General features: G+C 36.2%; 1 long non-coding RNA gene across 1 annotated transcript in view; it reads right to left on the bottom strand.

Annotated features, from left to right (window-relative positions):
- Nucleotides 1-24,543, bottom strand: part of LOC122230579 — a 108,285-nt gene extending 83,742 nt beyond the window's left edge. Inside the window, exon 1 of the long non-coding RNA XR_006207571.1 lies at nucleotides 24,355-24,543. This is a non-coding gene — a long non-coding RNA (uncharacterized LOC122230579). The remainder of the gene's footprint in view (nucleotides 1-24,354) is intronic.
- Between the last annotated feature and the right edge of the window lie 231 nt (nucleotides 24,544-24,774).

Below are 24,774 nucleotides of genomic sequence, written 5' to 3'. Positions count from 1 at the left end.
GCCCATTTCTTCACTGGATTATTTATTTTTTGGCTGTTGAGTTTGATAAGTTCTTTATAGATTTTGGATACTAACCCTTTATCTGATATGTCATTTGCAAATCTTCTCCCACTCTGTCAGTTGCCTTTTAGTTCTGCTGATTGTTTCCTTTGCTGTGCAGAGGTCCCAATAGTTTGATGAGGTCCCAATAGTTCATTTTTGCTTTTGTTTCCCTTGCCTCTGGAGAAGTGTTAAGAAGTTGCTGCGGGCAAGATCAAAGAGGTTTTTGCCTGCTTTCTCCTCGAGGATTTTGATGGCTTCCTGTCTTACATTGAGGTCTTCATCCACTTTGAGTTTGTTTTTGTCTATGGTGTAAGAAAGTGGTCCAGGTTCATTCTTCTGCATGTCGCTGTCCAGTTTTCCCAGCACCACTTGCTGAAGAGACTATCTTTATTCCATTGGATATTCTTTCCTGCTTTGTCAAAGACTAGTTGGCCATACCCCTTTTCTTTAAATATCCATTTCTGGGGGTGCCTGGGTGGCTCAGTCAGTAAGCGTCCAACTTCAGCTCAGGTCATGATCTCACGGTTCGTGAGTTCGAGCCCTGCATCGGGCTCTGTGCTGATGGCTCAGAGCCTGGAGCCTGCTTCAGATTCTGTCTCTCCCTCTCTCTCTGCTCCTCCCCCACTCACACTCTCTCACAAAAATAAATAAAAAACATTAAAAAAAATTTAAATCCATTCCCACACACTGGGAATTTAAAGTTTCTTTTTTAAATTTTTTATTTTTTAAATTAAAAAAAAATTTATTTTAGAGAGAGAGTGAGTGGGGGAGAGAGACAAAGGGAGAGAGAATCCTAAACCATGGAACATAATGCGGGCTTAATCCCATGATGTGATCATGACCTGAACCGAAATCAAGAGTTGGACGCTCAACCAACTGAGCCACGCAGATGCCCCTGTAGAGAGTTTCTTATTCTTTTGAATCTTTGGTTTCCTTGTCAATCATATTTTTTTTTCCCTGAGACAGAGTGTGCACGTGCATGTAAGAAGGGAGGGACAGAGAGGTAGAGAGAATCTCAAGCAGGCTTCTCACTGTCAGCACAGAGCCCAATGGGGGCCCAATCCCTCGAACTGTGAGATCATGACCTGAGACGAAATCAGACGCTTAACCAACTAAGCCATCCAGGTGTTCCTGTCAATCATAATTTTTACTTCCATTAACTCTACATTTGTTTATTTCTTCATAATATCCTTTTAATCCTATATTTCTATAGTTCTTATATTATAACCCTATACCAAGGAGTATATATTTCACCACTTATATATACTTTGATCTCTAAGAAAGTTTTTTCATATATTTTCACCTATAAGTTAAATTGTATTTTTTCTACATTTATACCAGATTTTAAAAATTTGTTGTTTATCTTATCTACCTAGCTATTTTCACTTTTTATACTGAAAGCTATCAACTTGGTTGTCAATTTATATTTAAGAATGGAGTACTGTATTATTTATTTTAAATTAGTAAGGTGTGTTACTTCTGCCTCAGTCTATATAAGTCTATTCCCCTGAGGCACCTTTAAAAAAATAATTGGGACACTTATTCCGTGAAAGCTGCGTGCTTACTAAACAGCTTCACTTTAAGAGTGCTCACTAGAAAACTAATGCCACCTGCCTCACACAGGGTATTTCATAAATAAATGCTTACCCTGGATGACCACAGACACTATAAAAACATCTGCTCTCCCCTGAAGCATATATAATTTCTTTAGAGAATTTCCCTATATCTTTTTAATTTCCCTGGTGTTAAACTCCTCACTTTATGTTATATCTTTACATTTAAATCCTGCAATCAACTCTCCCTGCCAAATTTCTGCTAGACGTCCTCTAGCATTGCAACTGAGACAGAGACATCCTATTCTCTTTTAGGTATCAAAGCTGCAGCTGCTTCTACTCTGCTTACATTTAAACAATATTTATCAATACTTTATATTCATGAATATAGTCAAATGGATTTATCCAATGTTGAAGGTTCATCCTCTCTCCAACCCTTATACCTACCCTCTTGACTGTTATGCTGTTTTTACTTTAGTCACTTGGCATCGTTATTTAGTAGAGGTATTGTGTATTGACACTCAAATGATCTTTTTACTCAATGGATGAATTATCTTAGATTCCAGTATGTCAAATATATGATAATTTCATGTGAGTTGCATGTACGTATGTATCTATGAGCTGTGTATATGTGTGTATACAGATGTGTGAGCTGTAAATATATGTGTGTGTGTGCGTGTGTGTGTATGTATAACTGATGGCCTATTTGTATTGTTCTGGATGCAAATTCAATTAATTTATTAATATTATATTCAATATTTTGCTTATGGCATGTCTTATATAAGTTATTTTTAGTTGAACAGTAAAAAAAAAAAAGAATCTCAAACTAAGCAACAAGAACAAAACTTTTATAGGTTGGTAAAAATACATGTCCTTCTGTTTTAACTATTATATGCTAGATATACACGGACTTTTTAAAAAAAACAAGGTCCCTGACAGTTTATTTGTAATAAACTAGACTGGTCAGACTTAGGTACATATAGTCTAAGTAACAAATAATATTTACATTACTCTCTGTTCTCAAAACATATTTTAGATTTAAAATTTTTGTTTTTACCTTTAAATATATATTTATAAGCATTTTTGATCTTTTGATTTATTGAGACTTCTGGTTAAGTGAATTTCTATGTTTTACTGTGTAATATATGGCAGTATTTTTAATGAATAAAACTGGTCAAACTATGAACTTATTAATACTTCTTTAAAAAAAGTTGTTTTCCCCCCTCTTTTCCATTGAAAGACAATGACCACAATTAGATTAAATCCAAAATTCTAATACTAAACTTTTAGAAAAAATTTTAATTTTAATCATTTTTCTTTCAATAGAAAATTCACCTTGTGACCATGAAGAATTAATTTGAAGGCACTTTAAGGACATTTCTGTCCTTCTCAATTGGCAATTGATTTTTAACATATTTTTTAGAAATATATTTAATTCTTTTAAAGTATCATTTATAATCGACATCATACATTGGACAAGAATGCATGTAAAATAAATGTATTATGTAAATGAAACTTCAAATAAATTAGAAAACCGGTAATTTACATTTCATGTGTTTAAGTTCATTTTTTTTATTTAAACTCTGCATTTTCAGAGTGACATATTAAAAGGGATAGATAATGTTTTCCTTTATAAAACACAATGCTAGGAATTTTAATTTTTATGGACTATATTAGATTGGATACAATGTATTGTCATCCATAGGAAAGAACTGCATATTCACTCAGTGTAAGTTCTATTTTTAGTAATCTATTCATTTGGTTGTATAACTTCCATTGCAATTTACGTTCTATTTTAGCAATGTAAACTTCAATACTTTGAAAACAGTTCTCCCAAAATATGAGTCTGAACTTTTATTTTCAATCAGTGCAATGTACCCAGACTATCTCCATATAGTAAACATAAACTGAAGGTTGCAGCTATTCAAATGTCTCCCTAAATTAAGGAATGCAAAGATCTTTTTCTTTGTCATTCAATTTTTTTCTTCAGTTTCCTTAATTTCTGTATCTACTATATGTCTCAGCATGTCCAATTCATGTTTGTGGTGCAAATCTAAAAAAAAAAAAGTGAACTTCTATGACTGATGTCACCACTCACACATTTTAAATGACATATGCTGAAAGGATGACAAGCTGGAGAATATAATCTGTGCAGCAACATGACTTTTATTGGCACATAACATCTATGTGTAACTGTAACAAACACTTTGCTTACCGAACATTCTGGTTGGCACCTCTGAAAGGCCATAGGACATATTTACATAGTGTTATAAAATCACAGTTCACACTGCTGGCAAGTTTTTGCTTGCAGAAAGGCTTCATTATTTATATTTCCCATAAATTATATTTATATTTTTATAAGGGCTTGAAATGTTCTATGATATTAAATCTTAGCAGCATCTTAGAGGATGCCTAAGTAATTTTTCAATATATGCCTTCATTTTTTATTTTACCCTTGGCATTTTTAGTGAGTCAAATAATTGTATAAGAATACCTCCTTTCTCTTTTTGGATATTATTCTAGCCACTTGGTCATTTTCAGTCTAAGGATCGAGGCTACACTTCAGTTCTCACAATGTTGGTATACTCGGCGTGTGTGTGTGTGTGTACATAATAATCCTTCCTCTCCAGTTTCCTTCTTTTGGGAGATTCTATTTATGTATCATCTGCTCTTATAGATTGCTTTTATATATGCGTCTTTTCCCTCATATTCTCTGGGATTCCCCCCCCCCCACTATATTTGGAAACATTTCAGGATTTTTATCTACCAGAAGTTCCATATAAGTTTTATTTTCACCAGTTCCATATAAGTTTTTTATTTCACCTAATATTCAAGACTCTTTAATTTTCAGCTGCCCAGATGCCTATCTGTTATTTAAATGTATTAAGTACTCAATATTTTATACTAACATTAATTGTGTTGTTGATTTAACCTTCTTTTTTTCTTCTGAGTTACCTCTATGCCCTTGTGCCCTGTTTATCTTGTTGTTGTTGTTTTCATTGGGTACATTAAGGTCCTACCTCATTCACATTTCTACTGTCTTTTCTTATGCTCTCCCAATTCTGTTTTCCTACTCTCTTCCAGAATTTTTTAATCATGTTTCGTGCTTCACTTCCTCCTGAATTCTGTATTTTTTTTCAAGTCCTTTATTTTGTGCACTTTGGCAGTGTTACTCTCTCATGAAAGGTAAGGGGAATACATATGAGTTTTGAGTGTCATCTAAATGTTGTTTAGATTTTATACAGAAAACATATAAATGACAATCCTAGCATATCTGTTAAATTGAAGCCTACATAATTTATGAAAAATGAATATGCAGTTACCCTAGCATTAATTTCATACAGTGTACATAAGTATATCTCAACTGTTATTTAGACTATAAAATAAAGAAATTTAAATCTTTCAGATTATCTCAAATATGGTGGACTATAAGCTGTAAACACAGGGTGATGTTTAGTAGTAAACAGTAAAACCAACAAAATACACATTGATGAGAAGTAAATTTTTTATTTGATACCAATGATCAATTTTGCACCATTAAAACATACATCGTTTTATGGACTGAATTGCAACTCCTCCAAATTGTGTTGAATTATTAGCCCCCAGTATTTTAAATATGACCTTATTTGAAAGCTGGATCACTGCAGATGTGATTAGTTAAGACGAAGCTTTTAGGGTGGGCCCTAATTCCATATGACTAGTATCTTTATAAAAATAGGAAATCAGAACGTAGACACACACAGGGAAAATGCCATGTGAAGGATGGAGTTATACTGCACAAGCCAAGGAACTACCAAAAGGTAGGAAAGAAGTGTTCTGGAAAGATTCTTCCCTAGTATCTTCAAAGGGAGCATGGGCCTTCCTACATTTTGATTCAGACTTCTGGCCTCCGAACTGTTGAGACAATACATTTGTTATTCTTTTTTTGTGTCGTTTAATGTTTATTTATTTTGAGAGAGTGCGCATGAACAGGAGAGGGGGAGAGAGAGAGAGAGAGAGAGAGAGAGAGAGAGAGAGAGAGAGAATCCCGAGCAGGTTCCTCCTCCTAGCTGTCAGTGCAGAGCAGACACAGGGCTCGATCTCATGAACCATGATATCATGACATGAGCGAAAATCAAGAGGTAGACGCTTAACTGACTGAGCCACCCAGGCACCCCTACATTTCTGTTGTTCTAAGACACCCAGTTTGTGGTACTTTGTTATATCAACCCTAAGAAATTAACACATCTTCCTTATCTTCATGAAATATCGTCATTCGGTCTGCGAATTTGTATTTTCTGGGTTTTGTCTTGTTGCTGTTAGGATACGTACAAAAATACTGATAAATGCAAAGCTGTGCACGGTCTGGCATCTGCCATCCATTCCGGCTTTATCCCATCATCTGACATGATTTCACTCCTTGCTCCCTGCTCCAGCCACACTGGTTGCTGGCACTACTACTCACCCGACTTCCTCCTTCCCCATCAGTGGCAGCATCTACTCCTTGAATGGGCCATTCTCTCGCCTATTAAGTGTCATTTCAAATATTGTTTTTATCTTCTTAGAAAAATTTCTTCTCTTCCCACACATTTCACATAGTTAACTACTATTTATCTATTTATTTACTGGCTTAATTCTTGGCCAACATCTATAAACTGTCTGAAAGCAGAGTTGTAAAAGTTTCCACTCATCACTGCATTTCCATTGTCAAGTGCATTCCCTGATACATAAATAGATGAAACACAGAGAAACACTGCTAATTTTAATAGCTGTAGCTGAGAATGTAGGAGTAGATATAACAAAATTACTGCATTTTGGTTACATGGGCTTTGAATATTCTTTATATATATGAGAAAATAAACATGGTCTAGCTACATGGAAATAACTCCTACCATTCTGATGCTTCTCACTGTTTCAATACATACTCTCTTTAAACCCTAAGAACAGGCTTGTGAGATATGTATAACATCACCCCTCTTTTTTACAATGAGGAAACAGAGCATCCTTCAAATTAACTAACTTCCATGATCTCACTGCTAACTATCCTATTAAAATAACCTATCATGGGTTACACTTTAAGTAAATTTAAAAGGCACTGTAGTCACGAAAGTCAGGAAAAGTTTCATGTGTCCATGTTTGACTGATGTTTGAGGAAAGACATAATTTTCCAGGAAGAGAATCGAAGGTGGGAGGAAACATTCCTGAAAGCAAGAACAGAATTAGTATTCAAAGTTTCCTCTCCCATCATCCCCATCAGTGAGTGAATGCTTCCCATTTCACTGATTGCCAGGTATAGGCCCATATTTATATCAATGAATCAACAACTGAAAAGTGCTTTCATCAGTTGCCCACATTATTAAATTAAACAGAGCGATCTGCTAGCCCATTAAATTCATCTCTACCTGAAATTTTACTTACTTTGTACATCCAAATCAATCACACAGAAAATGCTTGTACACATAATATTTCATGCTCCTTTTTGGCCAAGCAATTTTTCTGGATGGTGATTTCTCTCACGTTTTGTTGTCACATGTGCTTTTTGGGGGCTATGGCAGTACCAGCAGATATATTTCTGGTGTCATGTAAGATCAAGACAGAATGAAGGTGGGATGTATTTTTGAAGAGATGGATAGAAGGTTATCAGAAATGCCTAATATTTGATTCCTCCAAGTATTTAAACTTCAATATTTAGGAACTTTGTATCTGCAAACAGAGAAGCCTAAGGCAGTAGAGAATTCCAATGGTGGTGTAGTTACACGATGCAGAAGAGCATGATTTGGATCAAATTTTCAGCAATCTCAGAGCTCTGGCTACATCTGGAAATGGTCCTTGCTGTAGCAATGACATCACCATTAACAGCAGCAACAACAGATACTTACATTATTCTGTGCTTATCTTATGTCAGGCCACGTTTAAGATTTTCATATGTACTGGGGCGCCTGGGTGACTCAGTCAGTTAAGCGTTCGACTTCAGCTCAGGTCATAATCTCATGGTCCATGAGTTCAAGCCCCGCATCGGGCTCTGCGCTGACAGCTTAGAGCCTGGAGCCTGCTTCAGATTCTGTATCCCCCTCTCTCTCTGTCCCTCCCCTGCTCGTGCTCTGTCTCTCTCTGTCTCTCACGGGTGAATAAACATTAAAAAAATTTTTTTTAAGGTTTTCATATATATCAACTGGTTTAATTCAAATCATATTCCTTATCTACTTAGATGATATAGAATTAAACTGGTCTGATTCCTGCTGCAAATTATTTAGTGACATTTAAAACTCTCAAATTTGGGGGGTGCATGGGTGGCTCATTGGGTTAAGCTTCCGACTTTGGCTCAGGTCACGATCTCACATTTCATGAGTCTGAGCCCGCATTGGGATCTGTGCTGACAGTGCAGAACCTGCTTGGGATTCACTCTCTCTTCCTCTACTTCTCTGCCCCTCCCCTGCTTGTGCTCTAAGTAAATAAATAAACTTAAACAAACAAACAAACAGAAAAGAGGAATGCCTGGGTGCTCAGTCGGTTAAGCACTTGACATCAGTTCAGGTCATGATCTTGCGGTCCATGGGTTCATGCCCTGGGTCAGTCTCTGAGCTGATAGCTCAAAGCTTGGAGCCTGCTTCGGACTCTCTCTCCCTCTCTCTCTCTGCCCCTCTCCCACTCTCTCTCCCTCTCTCTCTCTCTCAGAAATAAATAAGCATAAAAAAATTTTTAATAAAAATAAATAAAAGAAAAACTCAAATTTTTACCTTAAAATTGCCCTAAACCGTCAGCAAGCAAGGTTTCCATGAATTTTAGATCCCAAATGATAGCCAGCAAAACACTATTAAGCACATCAGCAACACAAACTATTTGCTACCAGCCTGATCTCCAGACACTGGGAGATTCCCATAGCCTGCTGTTCAGGGTTATGCCTCAACTGGCTCAATAAGCCCTCTGTAGCCTTGTTCCTAGACTCCCCCTCCACCTTTTTGTGTAACTTATGCTTTTCTGACTCCAAGGAACACAGACTGATGCATTAATAATATCTACAAATTATAACCCAATAAATAAAATGAGAATGCAAGTATTCATACTTAAATAAAAATATAAAGAGGGAGAAGGAATGTTATGCATTTAGATTTGAATTCCACTTAATGTGCGGGAATGAAAGAACGACGAGGATTTTTAAAAACTTCCATTTAGCAAACATGATATTAATAATAGTTTCAGGTAAATGGATGCTAACACTCATCGGTAAAATGTTGATAAGAAATGGTATAAAAACGATGTATGCATAATATATGCATACAGACACTAAAAATGACAAAATTTTAAAGTGAAGAGTATAAGGAAATTATTTTTACCACTCCTGAAACTGTGTAAAAACAGTTATTAAAAATGGGAAATTATTTGAGGCACCTGGGTGGTTCAGTTGGTTAAGCGTCCGACTTTGGCTCAGGTCATGATCTCACAGTTCGTGAGTTCAAGCCCCGCATCAGGCTCTGTGCTGACAGCTCGGAGCCTGGAGCCTGCTTCAGATTCCGTGCCTCCCTCTCTCTCTCTCTGCCCCTCCCTCACTAGTGCTCTGTCTCTCTCAAAAATGATTGAACATTTAAAAAAATGGGAAATTGTTTAACACTTGTGACCCCTATATTATTTGGTAGGAAATGGGATACATGGTTTTGACTATGAAAATTACTTAAGTAACATACTACATAACTAAGCCATTGTAAAGTTTATATTCTAAACATATATCGGTTTTCTCCTCTTCCTGAAAGGTGTCAATATGGGTGGTGAAAATATATTTTAATCAAGTCACAAACAATTCTGTGGTGGATGCTATTACAACACTAACTTCTAACAAAGTTTCTCTGCTTAAAAGTGAGGGTTATCAGAAATCATTTTCAAAACTGACAGAAAATATATGGCATAAAAATAAGAACGAGATTCTGGAAGCTGACAGACCTGGGTTCAGATTCCAGTCCAGCAGCTCTGAGCTCTTTGATATTGGAAAAGCTCCTCACATTCTCTCAGGTTTTGTTTTCTCATCAATACCAGGAGGATAATTAGTAGGAGTCATTTTATGGAGTTTTTATGGAGCCCAAGAAGAGAATTCAAGAAAATATCTAGCAGGGTCTGCACCAAATTAGTTTTTGTTTGTTTGTTTTTTTAACTACATGTTGGTTATTATAATTAATAAGAATTACACATAATAAACAGAGTTAGGTACTGTTTCTCCTTAAACCACTACATATGAAACCCTTCAACAGATATAAAATCTTAACCAATTCACCATCTAAAATTAAGTTGGTTGTTTATTTTATTCACACATCAAGGTGAATGAACATAGATTTCTTTTTCAATACCTTTCTTTTAGAAGAAAAAAAATAAAAGCAAACTATATCTAAAGTAAGTTTTTCGAAGTGACACTTCAAATGATTTCCATTGCTTTTCATTTCTACTTTCATTAGATATGCTCTGAAAATACTTCACTGCCTGAACAACTACTTGATAGTTTATAGGAGTGCTTTTTTATATTATTTGCAGGAGAGAGACACAAAGTTCAATTGAAAATTCCAAAAAGCTGTCACATTTCTTTTATTTGCCATTCTGTAATTTATTAAATATCCATTTTAAAACATTTTTATTGTTAGTTATTAAGCTTTACTCTGGAAGCTCAAATTCTTTATTATTGTTTCACTTTGCTAAAAAAAGTCAGTATTGCAAGAAGAGCAGAGAAAATCAGTTTTCTTCTCAATTTTTCAGGTTCACATGATTGGACTGCTTCTCTGCCTTCGGACACTGCACACTTTGATGAATACTGACTTCAAGAGTTTTAGAACAAAAATAATTTTTAGCAAAAAAAAGTGTGGAATAAAGGCATTATTTTAGAAACATCAAAATTACATACAATGAAGATATATTAGTCATAGAGGTTTTATTATGAATTTAGGAGCTATGATGCTAAAAGGCTTGTATGGTGCTTGATTAATTTTGCTGACTTAATTCTATAACATCCAATTATAGGAAGAAGAAAATGTTATTTTAAAAGATTTAAAAAATAAAGGTACCATCTATTTTGTTTTCACTCTTTTGATAATAATTAACATCTTTATTGTTTTAATTATTTCACAGTCACTATATATTAGTAACATGCAGTATTTGAAAAGATGCAAGTCCTGATTTAAATGAGTTACATGTTTCATTAGAAAAGGTAAGCTTTTTTTAAAATAAAATGTATATTTCCTGAAAAGAATAAAGGAATCATCTTAAAGACTCTTTCTTCCAAGGATCTCTGATTTTCTCTTAAGTATAGCTGTAACCACATTGATACCTTGATATCAATATCAAAGTAATTTATAGTAATTTATAAATTTAACAAAATATCACTGGGCCATTTACAAAAGGCTCCAGTATGTGTGGCTTAACACCTATTTGCCTTCATGAAGCATAGTCTGAGTTTGAACAACTGGTGACAGTTTAAAGTCTGCAGTGTTCCACTTCTTTGATTTTTATAGATCTGTATAGTAGTCTTTATCCTAGAAAATTAGCCATTGAATTCATTTGGGGCAGCATGTGCCCTGAGAAATGTATTCTCAGGCCCAAGCATATCAATAATTTAAAATAAAAGGGTGAAGTGGTATTAACAATTAAGCTCTTAAAACGTGTCTTTTAATTAGAAAAGGATGTTAAAATAGGGCAACACTTTTAAAGTAGTAAAATGAAACCCATTTGTAACATATTGGCAATTAAACTTATTCCTTTTATTATTCCTTAGACACCCTGTGTTGTACTTATAAGGCAATCCTAATTCTTTAATGCTAGTTTTGAATCACAAGTTTAAGCTGACAGTTACTAGGTTTCTTATTCCAGGTCTTTAAGTTCTTATGTGCTGCTCTTAACAACTGAAAAGCTATTTCCTTCTTTAGGTCTTATGTATTTCTTTAAAAAAAAATAATGTTCTTTTCAGGGTATCTGGGTGGCTTAGTCAGTTTAAGCGTCCAGTTTAGGCTCAGGTCATGATCTCATGGTTTGTGGGTTGGAGCCCTGCATTGGGTTCTGTGGATCCTGCTTGGGGTTCCCTCTCCCTCTGCTCCTACTCCAGTTGCACTCTTTCTCTCAAAATAAATAAATAAAAATGTTAAAAATGTTCTTTTCTTGATTTGTAACAGTCCATCTTGTAGACTGTACCAAGTACACTCAAAATACAATGAAGTATTAAGTAAACTTGATGTTCAGAAGTCTGATACTCTTAATGAGGGTCTGAGAATTTTTATACATTATATTTAATACATTTAAATGAACAAGAACTTTTTCTAGAGGCAAAATGTAAGATTTTTGCCTGACAAATGATGATATTTTCGACAACTCACCTGAGGTTCATTGTCATATATTTAAGGACAATACAATGAGTGCTTACCATTTGGCAGCAGTATGACCATAATATATTCTTATTCTTCAATCAAAAAAAAAATGTTCTGCAGGGGAAAACTCTTTAGTTTACATTGTATTTTTATAAAACATATTAACACTTCTACTTCAAAAAGGTAAAGAGGAATTTGTACCTTAAACCACTTGTAACACTAATAAATCTGGAGATATGACCATACCTACGGTCCAAAGCAGTGTTGGGCTTGTATCTAGAATATCTATTACATAAGAAAATACTTTCTGCGGTGAGCAGAAACATGATTGATCAATGAAGCACACTGTCCCCAAGAGCAGCAGAAGTGAATATGTTGTAGAAGACATAGAAGTCTTTCTCTATCACATGAGCTAATGTGGGTGAGAGTTCCACTCAATAACTCCATCTTCCTCTATATCCTGATATCTTTCATAATTTATCAGAACCATTCTTCAGGCTATTCATATGGAGGGGCTAATTACTACGGGATTAACAAATGTCAAGGATTTATAATTCTATCATTTCTTTATTTGACTAATATTTAATGGAATCAATTATGCCCCAAGCATTTAGTTACATTTGCATGCCCCTTTCTTATGTTTTAGATTTACTCTCGTACCTTTGGGCCTTAACTTGTGCCATTCCTCTTGTCTGTAATGACCTTTTCCTTATTCTTTACCTGGATAATTAATTTGCTTTCAGGTTTTAGGCAAAGTTTGACCTCAGGGAAGCCTTCTCAAACTCTCCATTATGATTCAAATGCTCATCTTCCCTGTTCGCAGATGATTCTTTGATCTATAAATGCATTTACTGTAATACATCATAATTATTATTTTACTCATCTATCCTATAGTCAGTCCTCTACAGTGGGTAGTTTATACAACAGTTAAGGCTTTTAACTGTTATTCATTTAAAAGAATTCACTCCACATTTCAGGTAATTCTCAAAAGTACTCATAGATTTAGAATTTTTCATGGTTCTCATTTCCATGTAGTTTTAAGAGGTTGTATTATTAAAGTGGCTTGTACAATGTTTCTTTAAACTAATATTTATTGAGGAAGTATGTGTGCTACGCGCTGTGCTGGGTACTGAAGGGGAAGTCAGGAAGGCATGTAAAGAGACTGACAAATCTGTTTCCGAACATGAGACAGTAGCTGATGTTACCCAAATCCTGAGAAAAAGTCAGTAAAAAATAACCCTCAGTACCTCATAAAAAGCCACTCTCCTCATTGCAAAGAGCAATCAAGTCAGCCAAAAGACTGCAGAGAAAGGAAGGCCAATACAGTAAGTGGAGAGAATAGAGACTTTCTGGGAAGTAGCAGCTTGGTGTTTCTATCATTCTAAGTAAACTGGAAAGACTGAGATTGAAGTTTAGACTTTGGAAGTGGTTATGAGTTGAAAAGCCAAGATCCCAGAGAAAAGAGTTAGAAATGACTGAGTATGAACTTTCCCTGGAGATCTGCTTACCCCCAAGTCATATTTGTATACTAAAGATCTATGCATCTCTGCATATTATATATGCATCTGTGTACATAAATGTCTTTCTAGAAACAAATGGAATTTAAGAGTTGTTTTCCTTAAAAGTGTCTTAGGTCCTTCTTATTCTTAAAATATAAAAATATTCATTTTGGATGCACTGTAACAACTCAAAGATATATAATCATTACAGTAAATTTTTAAAAATGATTAAAAATTATTTCTATTTACATATAATTAACATAAAGCATTATATTAGCTTAGGTATAATTATAATGATTCAATAGCTTTATACACTTCTCAGTGCTCATCACAATAATTGTATTCTTGATCCCATTTATCTATTTCATCCAACTCCCCAACCACCTCCCCTCTGGAAACCACAAGTTTATTCTCTGTACTTAAGAGTTTGTTAAACCATTTGTCCCTTTTTATTGTTTGTTCCTTTGTTTTGTTTCTCAAATTTCACATACGAGTGAAATTATATGGCATTTGTGTTTCTCTCTCTGACTTATCTCACTTAACATACCCTCTAGGTCTATCTATGTTGTTGCAAATGACAAGACTTCTTTTTTTTTTTTTTATGGCTGAGTAATATTCTGGTGTGTGTATGTGTGTATGTAAATATATACATATAAACACACCACATCTTTTGTATTCATTAATCTATTGATGGATACTTGGGTTGCTTCCACATCTCGGCTATTGTAAATAATGCTGCAATAAACATAGGGGTGCATATATCTTTTCAAATTAGTATTTTTATTTTCTTTTTTGGGAAAGGGGCAAATACTCATTGGTTGAATTACTGGATCATATGGTATTCTATTTCTAATTTTTTGAGAAACTTCCATATTGTTTTCCACAGTTGTATTAATTTGCATTCCTACCAATAGTGTCTGAAGATTCCTTTTACTTCATATCCTCATCAACACTTACTAGTGTCTTTTTGATTCTAGCCATTCTGACAGATGTGACATATCTCATTGTACTTTTGATTTGCATTTCCCTAATGATTAGTGATGTTGAGCATCTTTTCCTGTGTCTGTTAGCCACTGTTCCATTTCTTTGGAAAAATGTCCATTCAGGTCTTCTGCCCATTTTTTTTTTTTAATGACTTGGCAATGGTCAATTTCAGTAAGTGTTTTATAGTTTGAAAAAATTAAAATTTGTTATTAGGCTTGGTGTCACTCAAGGCAAGTGTATGAATTAGTTTCAGCTCTGATGATGAAAACATTTTATATCTGAGCATTCAAACAAGATAACCACTCTTCACATGTGGCTATTAAGGATAGGAAATACCTCTGCCTATTTTTTAATCAAATGGTCATTACTCTTTTTAGTTGAATCTGCTTAAAAAGTGATTAAAATTATAATCACAATATTCATAAAGGGATACACAGGATAATAATAAGCATTTGATTCATCTAAAAGAAGGTAAAGAGAAAGAACAAAGAACAGATGGAAAAATAGCAAACAAAGAGTATGGTGGCAGACTTAATCTCAAAAGTATGTGTACCTTTAAATGTCAATCAAAGAAATATTCCAATTAGAAATATTAGACACTAAATTGTCACCCAACAACTGCATAATGTAACTACACTACAAAAGTATACCACAACTATTAACTGTTTATGAACTATGTATTTTTAAAGATATACAGCACTTAAAGCAAAAGAATGACAAAAAGATATCTCATGCTAACATACACATGTGTGCACACACATACACTCACAAATGCTAGCATAGCTATACCAATATCGCCTAAAATAAAATGTTAGGCAAGATATGCTACTAGAGATAAAAAATGATCGTTTATATTTTAAAAACTATGTTTTATTTACTGTATTCATAAATTGTGATGATTATAACAAATTCTTAATTATACTGCAGATTTTAAAAATAAAATCAGTAAATTATAAAAAGATCACAGTATCAGTAAGTAGATAATGGATTGGACAATATGATTGACAAGTTGTACTTTATTTTCATATATAAAGCATTATATGTGCAACAGCAGAATATTTTATTGTCTAATTCACAGGGAGCATTCACCAAAATAGGATACACATAGCCCAAATTTAAACCACAATAGGCCATAAATCAAGTGTCAAAAATTTTTTAAATAATAATTTATTTTAGAATGTGGTGTCCCAGCACAGAATTAAACTCAAACCTAGCAATAACATAACTAAAACATCTACATATTTAGAAGTTATGGAATTGACTTATACGCAAATAATAAAAGATTAAATATAAATTTGAAAATAATTAGACTTGATATATAATGAAAATATGATAAAAATTTTGTGGCAGTGCTAAAAGCAATTGTTATAGGAAAATTTACAGTTGAAATGCATTTATTAGAAATAAAGAGAGGCAGGGGGTGCCTGGGTGGCTCAGTCAGTTAAGCATTGGACTCCTGATCTCGGCTCAGATCATGATGTCACAGTTCGTGAGTTCAAGCCCAGCATTAGGCTCTGCGCTGATGTTACAGAGCCTGCTCTGGATCCTGTCTCTCCTCCTCTCCTCTCTTGCGCGCGCTCGCGCTCTCTCTCTCTCTCTCTCTCTCTCCCTCCCTCCCTCCAAATAAATAAACTTTAAAAAAGAAAAACAGAAAAAGAGGGTAAAAATCAATATCCTACATCAAAAAGGATATAATAGGGGTGCCTGGGTGGCTCAGTCGGTTAAGTGTCTGACTTCAGCTCAGGTCATGATCTCATGGTTGATGGGTTTGAGCTCTGTGTCCGGCTCTGTGCTGAGAGCTCAGAGCCTGGAGCCTGCTTCAGATTCTGTGTCTCCCTCTCTCTCTGCCCCTTCCTCGCTTGTGCTCTGTCTCTGTCTCTCAAAAATAAATATTAAAAAAAAATTTTAAAAAGGATATAATAAAGGTGATAACAAAAGCAATGAGTTAGAAATTGGTCATATAAAAGAGTAACCCAACAAAACTAAAAGCTGGTTTTTTGAAAAGTTAATAAAATGCCCATATCTCTAGAAAGACTGATCAAAAACTAAATAAAAGCTACAATTTATAGTTCACCAGAATGAAAATAAATGGATTCTATCAGTTAGATATTAAGATATCAGAGGAAAATTTTATGCCAATAAATGTTTTAAATTATATGAAATAAATGAATTTCTTGAGAAACATAGACTTTCAAATTAATTCAATAGGAGTTAGAAGTATAAACAGTTCTATATTTATGCAATACTTTAATCAAGGTTTAATCTACAACCTTGCCAAAAAAGGTTGACTAGAGAATTCTTAAAATATTTTAAAGAAGCATCAATGCCAATTTCATAGAGACTCTCAGAGAATAGAAAAAAAAGGGAATATTTCCAAGATATTCTATGTGGCTAACATGTCAATAGTATTTAAACTTTACAAATACAGTACAAGAAAGGAAACTATGAAGCTGGTATATTATTAGTACCATAACCTTGCAAAGACCATGCAAGAAAAAAAAAATACCAAATCACTGGCATAAATACAAATTCAAATATGTTAAGCAAGATTAAATTGAATTCATCAACACATAAGTAGAACACATATAATGGATGGCAAGGTTTACTTTATTGCAAAGTTGAATTGATGTTAGATGATAAATCAAACTTGGATGTTTATACTAGTTTTGTTCGTAACTGCCAAAACTTAGAAGCAACCAAGCTGCAGGTGAATGGATAAACTATGGTACATCCAGACAATGGAATATTATTCAGCAGTAAGTAAAAAGAAATGTAGTGTCAAGTCATGGAAAAACATGGAGGAATCTTAAATGTTTACTACTGAGTGAAAGCAACCAAACTGAAAAGGTCACATACTGTATGATTCTAACTATGTGACATACTGGAAAAGTCAAACCATAGGGATAGTAAAAAGATCAGTGGTAGACAGGGTTTGGGAAAGGAAGGAAGGAATAGGTGGATAATAGAGGACTTAAAAATTAAGCTTATGTATTTATTTTGAAAGAGAGACAGAGAGAGCAAGTGGTGGGGGGTAGGCGTGGGGGGGGGGGCAGAGAGACATGGAGAGACAGAATCCCAACCAGGCTGTGCACTGTCAGCGCAGAGCCCCATGTGGGGCTCAAACTCACAAACCATGAGATCCTGACCTGAGACCAAACTAAGAGTCAGACCCTTAACCAGCTGGGCCACCCAGCTGCCCTGAGAATAGAGGGGTTTTAGGGCAACAAAACCATTCTGTATCATACTTTACTGATGGATATAGCCCATCATCTATTTTTCAAAATCTAGGGAATATACAGCACAAAGAGTGAGCTCTGATGTAAACTCTGGGCATTGGGTGTTAATGATGTATCAGTGTAGTTTCATCATTCATAACAAAAGCACCACTGTGGTATGGGATATTGATACTGAGATTGTATGTGCATGTGTGAGGGCGGTGGGGATAAGGAAGTTCTCTGTACTTTCCAATAAATTTTGTGTGAGTCTAAAAATCACACAACTCTCATTACATGCAACAAAGCATATGCAAGATCTCCACATAGATAAATATGCAATGATATTCAAAGAAAACTTTAAAAAATTAAGTAAATTCAATATTCCATATATACATGAATAGAGAACCTAATACTTTAAGCTGATCTTCCCAAAATTGATCTATAGATTTAATACGATACTGATTTAAGTTAATTACAGCAGTGTGTGTGAATGACAAACTAAGTACAAATTGTACATTAAAATGTAATGGCCGGAAACAGAAAAGATATTTTGAAAGAGGAAAAAGTTGGTGGACTTGCATTATCAAATATAAAGACTTTTCATAAAGATGTACTTCTCACCATTATCTGCAATATATTTGTTTAGAACTATGATAGTATGCTTTTTTATAAACAGTTTTTGGAGCATTTGCATAAGTCAAAGGGATAATTAATTAAAAAGTAAATGGAATGTTTGTCATGTACTTTTACCAAAAAACAAAGCATGTCCTCTCCTTTGTCTCTTAGGAATTCCAGAAATTCCTAAATCTCCTTCTTAAGGTTTTTATTTATATCAGAAGACTTCTTTAAGTGTAACATTTCCCACTGTTCTCAGTCACCTCTTTCTCTTCCTCTCATGCACAGAGAAAAACCCAGGGGCCGTTTTAAGTGTGGATGGTAAGAATCCTTTCAACTTAAAGTCAGATTTCATGATATAACATAAATTGTGTGTGAGGCATATTTTAATAAAGGGTGGGGGAGGGTGCACCAGCATAATGATGATGTTATCTATCTTCATTTATATAGACTTCTAAAAAGATAGAGCTCTCTGTAACAGATCCTTTCTTTTTCTGCATCTCACCTCAAGGCCAACCTGTTTTCAGCATGCCAACGCAAGTGCACGGTATACATTTTTCTGCTTTCTGCCACAGATTCTTTACTGAAACCATAGACAAGTGTAGTTGGGAAGTGAGTTAACGTCTCTCATCCCTCCTAACAAGAACACTGAAAGGATGGGATCCCAGTGATATATGTCCCAGACAACCTTCCTTTGAACAGACAATTCTGGGAGGTATCTATGATTCCCAGTTGTCCTGGATGAATCGAGTCTTTTACAACTGGCATGAGAAGTCACTTGCAGATCTCTCCCTCCTCCCCCGCCTCTAACTTTTCCTTCTGTCACTCCTATTCACCCACACCACACATACCATACCGCCTATACCCTCACCCTGTTTCATACTGTGCTTTTGAGGTAACATAAGATAAAAACTATGCTTTGGAACAAAGCAAGACCTGGCCTTTGATTTAATATGTAAAAGGCAGAGGGAAGTGTAAAGTCACACAGAGGTTTATATTTTAGGATAGCATAGAGATTACTATGGGATTACAGCCAGGAATGGAAGCATGCCCGTCCCCTTCCAATGTTAATAAAATTATAGGTCATGCTGTTTGCCATTTTGTAGATAATGAAATGCAAGTTGGAGGGTAGAATCCTTTCAGAGATGGATGTAGAACTGAGAAATCCTTAATCCCTGTCTGGTCTGACAGAAATACTTCTTTTCTGTGAACTACTTTGTTTAAACCTCTGATGAATGCTCCTGTTTAATTGGAAGATAAAATAATAATTTTACAACAGAACTCTTAATGTTTCAGTGCCATTTACAATAAATGTCACATTCTGAAACGCATTGTGATTTGTATGCAGCCTTCAAGTTTTATTTTTGAATCAGTTCCTTCTATTTATTTATCTCTTCTATTTCCCTACATTCCTATGCAATTTAAGTGCATAGACCACTGAGTTTAAAAATAAAATCTTCTTAGTGAAAAAATGAAAATTTTTCACAATATACTTTTCAATGTATTACTGCCACAAGTACTTATTTATGTGATACTTTTGTTTTATTCCTGTTGCATAAAGCAGAAAATATATAGAAATTAATGGACCATCATTTATATTTTCCTCCAAATTACAATATTTAGAGACCCTTAGAAAATTTTATTGTACTGCCTACCTAATGTAATGTGCTCATAGTAATCTTTTTATTATAGTGTTGCTTAAGCTACCACTGCTTTAGGTGTTAACAGCCATATTATTTAATCAGTGACATCAAACTGTGGTGTCGAGAGTATAACCGTACTTCATAAACTGGTAGGTCGTAGTGCTGGGTTAAATAAAACAAAGAACAATTTATGCCTGTTGTTACGACATATTTTTACTGCTCATTTGCTCTTAAAGTCTTTTCTGTTAAATCAATGGCAGGAGAGTATTTCATACTAATTTTTGTTTTTAGTCTTTACTTTAAATTACATTAATGACATCTCCTGGTCTCCCTATTGAGTCTCCTGAAATGGAAATTTGACAGCTAAGTGTAATATATAGCTTATTCAGTTTGAAAATAAAGTATCTGTATATTTATAGTAGTACAATAATGGATTCATCCTGATAATTGCTAAGGTGTTTTGAGCCAAAAGTATTTAGAGAGGTTGAAAACATACTGGCATACATATTTGTTTTTTAGGATGGGAAAATTGCGAAACAAAATAGCCCAGGATATAAGTGTAAAGTAAGTCAAATAAGCAAAGGTTTCTGGAGTTGAGCAATTTCCTCCTGCAAGGCAAATGTAACTGTTTCAGGAGAGCAGGGTATTATATACAAAGGTAGAAAAGATGATTAACTAAATTACCTGCTGTCCTGGAGAAATTAATTTGCTTCACTGGGAAAGCTATTTATTCTCAGAGTATTTTACTGATTGAGATTCATGATAGGGTAGAACGCATATCTTCCTGCTCATAAGTCAACCCCACATTAAAGTATTCATGAAGGATAAAAGTAAATTCATTATCATTTATTTCTCAAGTTCTTTTGAAGGCAGAAAGTAGATTAAATTGAGAACATGGAAGAGTTTAGGCTTCAGATAGAAAATGTTACATGCTTGTTAATATCTCAATGTGTAATTTAAATCTAAATCTTTTTTGAATTTAATGACATCCCCAATTTTTGGTATTTTAATGACTGACATTGAAAACAAACATGTAATATCTGTGTTTTCATAATCACAAATAACAAGGCTTGTAGTTCTATTATTGTAATTATTTTTGTCATTATATAATATATTGAGTTGCATGGTGCAGTATCTATTTAAAAATGAGAAGTAACTAAATACTGAGAGAGTATAGGAACTGAATACTGAGATGGGTCCAGTTGGGGCAATCCACCAACCTGGACCGTGGTCACTATTCAGCCCAATACTGACACCACCTGGATGGAAACAGGAACGAATCACAGCAGCCAGTGTACTGAAGTTAGCACTTTGGCTTATGATCATTAAGGAGTCCTGCCATGAACCTTTTGCAATGACATTGGACTGTTCTAAAGGGATTAACCCTATGGTCAGGATGGTCATGAATAAGCCAGAATATGTAGAATGATATTTGGGTTCACTTGCAAGAGCCTGAAGCAGTTCTTGCTATTTTCTCTGTTCTGGCTCATAAGGTGCTGCCACCACTGAGACTCAGGAAGCTGATGATCTTCCCCAGGTACAAGCCCAGGCAACCAACAATTCGGTAGATAGAGCCAACTGGGTGCTTAGAAAGGGTTGCTACTGTAGTATCTGGGTGGGATGGTACATTGCCAAGGATGCCAGATTGTCTTTGAGATGCAGTGACTTGATTAATGAAGTGACAATATGTCGTGTGTATTCTAAGCAATATCCAAAGCAACTGCCAAAGGAGTTGGGGACCATGCACCATAGTTCTCAACCACTGAGTCCTTGGCAAATTGATTACATTGGCTCCCTCTCTCTGAGTGAAAGTTTTAAATATGCCTTAGTCTGTGTGGACTCTCAGTGTGGCCTAACCCAAACTTCCTTGTTGCCAAGCAAACTGGGCTGCCACCATTAGGCAATTAGAAAAGCTGACTACCACGTACGGATACCCTTATTGAATAGACAGTCGTCAGGGGTCACATTTCAAAGGTCACTACGTGCAAGACTGCAAAAGAACATGACATTGAATGGAGGTTCCACCTCCCCTATAATCCGCAAGTTAGCAGTGTTGGTAGAAAGGAAAAATAGAATATTAACACAGGTTAAATTACTAACAAGTAAAACCACCTTGGTTGGCCTAGTGGACTGAAATACTCTCCCAAGCTTTAATATTTTCCAATAAGAAGCAAGTTGGGCATGTTGTCCCATATGCCAGATGGGAACTCCTGCCAAGGCATGCAACACCACAGAGGTATGGAAGGGGAGGGAAACAGCCATTGCCCTCTCACTATGGATCAACGTATTATGTTGCTGAGAACACCTAAGCCCCATCATCTGGGAAAGGCATGATCTATTGGAATTCACAATGGGGTGTCCACCAAAATGGGTGAGTTACAGTTCACCTGAGTGAGGAGGAACTACTCAATCTCCAGTGGAATCCTGTTTTCCTCCTGCAAGTTGCACCTGCTGTAATGCACTATACACAGAATGGAACATACATCATTGAAAGAGGGGTTCTAGTCTGGCATACCTGAACCCCAGTCCATCTCTTCATGCCTGACAGTGCTGCTTCCTCTCATCAACATGTATGGAACGCACAACTAGGTTAAGTTCTTAAACCTGCAGCAACATTAATATCCAAGGATTGGGCCACAGATGTAATTTTTATAGAAGGGAAGACGTGATTTTTTTCTATTAATCAAGCTACACAGGCAACCAATCAAATAGCTAATTGGAAGGGTCCTAAAATACCATCATCAGAGCCATGGGTGGCTACATTCAGATTTGAGATGGGTTCGTGTTGTTTACCTCTGGTTATGGACATTTGAGCACTCACACACCCCTGTGTTGGGACTAGAAGAATCTAAACAGAACCAACCCAACTGTACCAGTGATGTGGATATCACTGGAACTATGTAGTCATTCTGCTGCATTAAAGGACAGCAACTGGTTTGATGCTGACTGGTAGCACGGCCCAGGTATGTACCGGGTAGCCACCAATGGGACCCAATAATTGTGCGGCACAAATCTTTAGCCCTGGCTTCAACACGGGTGGTTGGACCACTGCACCCTGGGTTTTCCATAAGCATAGGACAGAATCTGCCCTACTGTAAGAAAAGTTGCCAGGCGCTCTCTCAAGGCCAAACGGGCACATTCTGTTTTCCACTGGTATGGTCATTTAGCCACTGCCTTTGTTCCCTTCACTGGCCCGGAGAGGTTATCGCAGCACATACAGAGTCCTTAGTAAATTCACCCAGCACACCTTAAATTATACCTAACATTTCAGTGTCTCTAATGAGAAAAACTGTCCTCCACAATAGGACGGGTCTGGGGCATTATTACTATCTCGTAAAGAGGCACCTGCACCATTATCCAAACAGAATACTGTGTGTTCACAACGGATCATTCTGCTAACATGCCATCTTTCTTAAGTCACACGAGGACACAAGTGAAGGCATGGACTGTCTGACCCCAGCTCAGGGGACTTAATAAATCAGTAATTCAGATCATGGGGCTCTTGGTGGAAAAAACGTACTTATTTTGGGAATCATTATCTTAATCTGTGTCTTCTCGTGCATGTGTCTCTATTGTTGCTGTGGCATCTGCCTCCGATGCAGCCAGACAGCCACCAAATGAGACACTCACATGCTAATAAAACCCCTTACTGACCGATTAAGTCACATGGTCTAAAATGGGCTGTGTGGGATTTTATGAGCTGGTCAAAAGGCCGTTGAGAGGACCCGACCACCAGTTGACCAGCAACCTGGACCCAGATAATTGGAGAGGCTCCTTACCACCCCCCCCCCCCACTCCCATCCTTGGAAGGTGCATTGGACCCACTTTTCCCACACTACGAGCCACTTTAAGGCTGCAGCCTTGAGGTAGTGATGTATTACTGAGACCATTTGAACCCCATTGAGGCCTCTTTATATATAAACTCAAGATTCTAGCGTGTGGGTGCAGAGATTTACTCATTTTGCAGCCACCAAGACACGCCTCGTATGTGAGCTCCCTTTGTTTAAAACAGACAAACAAACAAACAACAAAAACACAGGCCCCAAAATGGTGTCACTTGGACCAAGTTCCCAAACTGGGGCTTGATACCTCATCTAACTGCAGTTTCAAAGTCCCCTCCAGAAAAGCAGTCTTACGCAGTCAGTCAGGAATTTTTCCATCGGCGCCAATGAGTCTGCCACTTGGGCCCTCTCCATGCCCCAAAAAAAGATGAGGTATTCTGCAAAGTCTTCCGCAGATTAGCTCATAATCAGCTTTTACCCCCAAGGGAAAGCCACACAGCAGGAAACAATCCTTTTCTTTTGTTAATAACTTTCTTGCCCCGCCCTCCTTCTATAAAAACTTACTTCTTATAAACACCTCAGAGTGCCCCTCTATTTCACAGGTTACTGACCAATTCATGAATCATTTAATAAAACCAATTAGATCTTTAACTTTTACTCAGTTGAATTTCTGCTACTTAACATCTTGCTTATTCAACTGCCACTTACCAATATGGGGAGCTCTGCTTGTTTCTTCACTCTCCGTGTTCTCCGGGTAAGGGGGCCAGTTTCAGACTTCAAACAGAAAAGTCAGAGTTGCGAACAGGCATCAGAAAGACACGTTTTGAGACGTGCTGAGTATGGGGGGCAGCTCCGAGCAAGGCAGAAACAGGCCTGAGCCACTGTGGACCCAACCACTCTTCCCTGAGGCAGCCCAATCTCACGGGATCTTGGGATCTCGCGGGATCTCCAGGGTTCTGCGCGGGAGGCGTGAGAAGCTCCTGGATGACCCGGATACCGGATGGCCCCTGGTGCTAGTCTTTTCAGTACGGAGCTCTGGTTCCTACCGCCTATACTGCAAACCCCAGTTTTCGTGGTGGCCCGAAAACACCCCATGCAGAAGCACCACGCTAGAGTACTTCGCCCAGA

Source organism: Panthera tigris, chromosome C2 (genome assembly GCF_018350195.1).
Source record: "Panthera tigris isolate Pti1 chromosome C2, P.tigris_Pti1_mat1.1, whole genome shotgun sequence".
Lineage (NCBI taxonomy): Eukaryota > Metazoa > Chordata > Mammalia > Carnivora > Felidae > Panthera > Panthera tigris.
Note: the sequence above shows the minus strand (reverse complement) of the source record. Positions and strands in the feature narration are given on the sequence as shown.